At 46.3% G+C, this 5358-nt stretch overlaps 1 protein-coding gene across 1 annotated transcript in view; it reads right to left on the bottom strand.

The window, feature by feature from the left end:
* The window catches only part of USP6NL (USP6 N-terminal like), a 144780-nt gene extending 144537 nt beyond the window's left edge, over positions 1 to 243 (bottom strand). The window contains exon 1 of the mRNA XM_014949129.1: positions 108 to 243. The gene's annotated coding sequence lies outside the window, so the exon portion shown is untranslated. The remainder of the gene's footprint in view (positions 1 to 107) is intronic.
* Between the last annotated feature and the right edge of the window lie 5115 nt (positions 244 to 5358).

The raw sequence follows: 5358 nt of genomic DNA, 5'->3' as shown, positions 1-5358 counted from the left end.
CCATCTCCCCCGCGCCCCGGGAATGGAAGGGTCCGGCCGGACCCCCCCCTCATCACCACCACCCCGGAGGGGCCACACAATGGCCGGACGTCCCGGCTCGCCCCTACCTTTGCTCGGCTTCCTCCTCCCTTCCGAGGCCTCCGTCCAGCCTCCTCCCCAGCGCCGCTTCCCTGCTCGCTGCCCCGGGACTCGGCGGCCTCCGACCAGGAAGTGCCCCGGTGTGACACCGGCGGCCGCCGCTATGGAAACCCTCCCCGCCCCCGTCCCTCCCCCGCCGCCATCTTGGACTCACAACGAGGCGCGGAGGTGTCCGGCCCGGCCGCGCTCCCGGCTCTGGCCGCCGCCATCTTGGGAGCCGGTCCCTCGCCGAGGCCTGAGCCGCTCTGGAGGCCTCAGGGGTGGGCGCCCGGCGAGGCTCCGGCGTTTGGCCCCGGGGCCAAGCCCTTCTGGCCGCCAACACCCAGCCAGTCGCCTGGCTGAGCCCACGCATCAGCGCTGAGGCCCCTGGCAGGAGCAGGCATCCTGTGGAAAAAAAAAAAAACCAAGGGGGGGAACACAAAGCAGGCCTTGTGTCCCTCAGGTTTACCTTGGCCGCTGGGCTGGGCTGTGTAAACCACCAAGACTTAAATTTTGTAAACCATGTCGTTCTGTGTTTTTTTGGGTTTTCCCTGGCGAGCCACCAGGGTTGGATATTGGAGGGTTGAAGTACAGCTTTATGGGGGAAACATCACAGGCTTTTGTGTGTGTGTTATGGTTTGAGAAAACCCGTAACAATCTGTTGTCGTTTAGACAATTATTCTCTAACCTGATGACCCCTCCCCACACGGGAAGGGGAATTGGGAACACAAAGAAACACAAGGGTTGAAATATAAATAGATTTAATAGACTAAGACTAAATAATTAACAATAATACTAAAGAACCAGTATTAGTCCCTATACTGATATAAGATATACAAGAATTACACTCAGACAATTCTATATCAGAGGAAGCTGTGCATTCCCAGCAGGGACAGCAAATGGTGGACACTGCAAGCGCAATGGCTTCAGGAGGAAGGGAAGGCCTCAGGGCTCCGGCACCGGGGCAAGGAGTTGTCTGGACCCACCACCGTCAAGGGAGAGAGAGCTACGCAGAAACTTTTCACATTTATATTGAATGTGACGTTCATGGTGTGAAATAATCCTGTTGGCCAGCCCGGGTCAAATGCCCAGGCCTTGCTCCTCCTTGTCCCTGCACCTGGCAAGGTTCAAAAACACTAACCTTGAATCCCACAGAGCCTGGCTGGCTATGAAGTAAATATTTTCACAAATTCAGACACCGGAGTCTTCTAAAAGTGCAATTTTCCTCAGCAGTAGAAGAAAAGTTAGTGCTTTGTCTCTCAACCCAGGACAGTGTGAAAATACCTAAAGACAGGATGGGCCAGGTTGCCTGTTCCAGCTCTGCTGGCATGGCGGGCATTTCACAAATGGGAAGGATGACTTTGATCCCAGCCCTTCTCTCCCGTAAGCAGAGCGTGCCTACTCCCTCTGTGCAAATTACTTCTGCATATACATCCCTGAGCTTTGCGTGGGGCAGTAAACCGACTTCCAAACCAAACTGGAAGGGAAGAAGCGTAGGAATGCGACAAACGGCTGCTTGAGACTCTTAAGACGTCTCAAATGCCACAGCGGAGTCGTGACCAGGAGGGGCGAGTTGGGTTTAAAAAGCAAACCATTGCGGTTAAGAGGGAATTTGAAGTAGCAGTAAAAAATGAAGTTGCATTAGGAGCAAGATTAAAATAAACAGTAGTTAAAATGTACTACCAAAAGACATTGAGTAATGATACAAAAAGAGAGCAATGTTTAGTAAATGTTTTGAGTGTTTTAAGCAATCCTGTGTTTGTGTAACTTTAAATAACTTGTATTCCTGTAGGAATTTAGCATAATCTACTGAAGATAAACTCTTAAAATAAGCAGTTCCAGACAACTTGCACTATGAGTTGTAGGGATTTGGACTTCTGATACTAATTTTCACTAGATCTTGTAATACATGGACATTTCGTGACAATTTGGAGAAAGCACCACTCCATTATTCCAGGGTAGATTAGATTAGTTGCATAATTGCTGACTGGTTAGCTGAAGATCAGTAAATCTTCTCCACAGATATTTTCGTTTTTAATAAGCTTTTTATCCTTGGAGTTCTCTCTCATTTTAGATTAAAAATGGCCTTAATAGTGTTACTTCTGGAAAAACTGGAAGTATCATCCCTGGCGTGGCCAATCCACGAGGCAGCACGTCTCACAGCCTCTGAGAATCGAGCACATCTAGGTAGCTGTGGATGAGCGTGGTTGATTATGCCATTCCTTTTATGTAGGAGAAAATGGCTAAAGGCAGTAACACGTAACAGCTCAGATCGCTTTTGTCTAAATGTTTCCTCTCTTCTTGTGCAGTGGAAACAGAAAATAAATTATTTATTGCTTTGCAATACATTTCAGAAAGTAGTGGGGGTAGCTAGTCTGTCAGTATCCCATAAATCCCAAGAAGGATACTGTGGTTGGATCTAACTCCTTCCAATTTCAAGTCTTAATTGTCTTTTTAGAAATTTTAGGTGGTGGTGGAATATATAGAAACATACTTAGCTTTCTTCCAGTTTGGGATTTTTTCCCTCCCAAAATGGCTAATTAGTTAAGATAAATGTCTTCCATGGGGAACTCTCTACTTGATCTGAACCATCTCGTCTCTATTTCATGCATTCTCAAACTATCATCATTTTTGGTTCCCCATATGCTCGTTGTTTCCTGTTGCTCTACTATAACTGGGACGTGGAACAGTTTCTAAAATCACAGCTTTCCAAGTGGCTGACAGTGATATCATACTTGTTTTGTCGCTACTCCCACGTACCAGTCCTGCAATATCATTTCTACCAACACTTCCTTTTTTTGTTACAGTTCTTAGTCCTGAGAAAGCGGATGCAATCATTGTTATTTATAATGCTTAAAGATCTACGTGGCATCACGAGAACGTAGAAGAGACATTGCCCGTGACTCTGCTGTCTTTGCAGGAGCGTGCCCAGCAAAGCAGGCAAATCTCAGCTTGGTCCTCGCTGGCCTTTGACCACTCTTATAGAATCATAGAATTGTCTAGGTTGGAAGGGACCTTCAAGATCATCTAGTCCAACCATCACCCCAACTGTGATCAAAAAACATCACTAAACCATGTCACTAAGCACTACGTCACCCTGTCTTTTAAATACCTCTGGGGATGGTGCCTCAACCACTTCCCTGGGCAGCCCATTCCAATGCTTAATAACCCTTTCAGTGTAAAAATTTTTCCTAATATCCAATCTGAACCTCCCCTGGCACAACTTGGGACCATGCCCTCTTGTCCTATCACCTGTGACTTGGGAGAAGAGACCAACCTCCACCTGGCTACACCCTCCTTTCAGGGAGTTGTAGAGAGCAATAAGGTCTCCCCTCAGCCTCCTTTTCTCCAGCCGGAATAACCCCAGCTCCCTCAGCCTCTCCTCATAAGACTTATTCTCTAGACCCCTCACCAGCTTCGTTGCCCTTCTCTGGACCCGCTCCAGCACCTCAATGTCTTTTTTGTGGTAAGAGGCCCAAAACTGGACACATGCTGACCTTAAAACTAGTTCTTTATGTCACAGGAAAGCTGCCGTTTCCTTGCTGAGTGTGAACTTGAACTGGAGAGATGTACGGCACGTTTGGATTTCTGTTGGGCATCACAGTTATGGTACAGTTGAGACCTTTCATTAATTCGGAACCAGTAGTATCTGTTGGTGTTAGGGAACTACATCAAACCTGAACTACATCGGACCTGATCTGTGTCTAATTCAGATGTTGTAGCCACCTACAGCTGTGACTGGAGATACAGAAGTGAACAACTTGCAAACTTCATCTCGTCAAGCCCGCACTCAGGGCACACACTCAGCGTGGCCCTGACGTTGTTTGGCAGCAACGTTACAAAGCCAGGGTCAAAAGAACACAGTATTAGCACTCCCTTTTAAAGTGTCCTGTTCCCTGTAACATTGCAGTCCTTCCCACTGGACTTCAAAAGAATCCAAGAATTCATATTGCAAAAATTATGAGATTTTCATCAGCAATTATTTCTCAGTGTGCTTTGCCCTTTGTTTGTTTTTTTTTAGCTACGAGGCTTAGGAAACCCATTCTCTTCAACAAAAAAGCATTTTAAAAAATTAAGCAGAACACAAAGCATATGTGCAGAATTATAAAAGCGACCTGCAGCATCTCATGGAAATAAATCTGGCTGTCTTCAAGTTCTGCTTACACTCTCCCGCTGGGCTTGCTGACCAAGGCAGCCCTTTGAGACATGACTCCTGCCGTGGGACAAGGCAATGAATTTGATGATCCCTCGAGATTCCTTCTTGAGCTTCTTCCTTCCCAACTCTTCAGAGCACGCTCAGCTCCGCAGGGCTGTGTGCGTCCCGGTGCATGTGTCTTTTGCCATCAGCTGCCTCAACAAGTTGCTGGTGGAGCTTTAATCCCTGACAGAGTGAGGTTACGGAATAACAACAGCTTTGAACACCAAAACTCAGGCTTTGAATTAGCAGCTGGACACTGGAAATCCGTGACTTTGGAGCACTTTGCTGGTGGCTTATCCCTGTGGCAGCCCACTGGCTACACATACAAATTCATGTAAGGGCACAGCCACAGCCCTGGAAGAGCTTGACTTTGACTTTACAAAATTATGCATTCTGTGGACTGAAAAGACAGCAGTGAGCAGAAGTTTGCTGGTCCTAAAATAATTATTAAAACTGGTTTTGGACTGTTCCTTTTCCAATTGTGTTTGCGCTGTAGGTTTGGCTTAGCTTCTGTGCTGCGTGGGATTTCAACATATTTTCTGTGGCATATGGCATTTCCACTTCTGCTTCCAGATCATTTTTAAGGCACATGAGTTAATGTTGGATTTTTTTCTGTGCCACTCAAAATACAAACTATACGTAGGCATGTACCCTGAGAGCAAGTGGCTCAGAAGATCCTGGAGGTAAACGAACAAATTCAAGCCTGTCTATTAGCCTTAATTTCAAACAATTGCCTGTTCGACCTTTGAGGCTTGTCACTGCTAAACCCTGCTCTAATCATTACAAAGGATATCACTCAAAATGTCTGATTTGATAGGAAGTGTTTGCAGGACTATGAACAATAGGTGGCAGATGGTTATTCTTTCCAGTTATCATGAAGTACATCAATATTTTATAAGATCAAATGCACTCAGCTGCTCTACCACCTGCTGGGTTTGCTTTTGTTTATTTTTCCCCAAAATGAAAGTTGTGGGTGACTGTGTTTCAGGTGTTACTTTCAGTCCGTCACTTGCTTGATGATGCCATAGACATTTCCAGGAGCT

This window comes from Calidris pugnax, unplaced genomic scaffold (assembly GCF_001431845.1).
Source record: "Calidris pugnax isolate Ruff unplaced genomic scaffold, ASM143184v1 scaffold125, whole genome shotgun sequence".
Taxonomy (NCBI): domain Eukaryota; kingdom Metazoa; phylum Chordata; class Aves; order Charadriiformes; family Scolopacidae; genus Calidris; species Calidris pugnax.
This window is presented reverse-complemented; position numbering and strand designations above follow the sequence as displayed.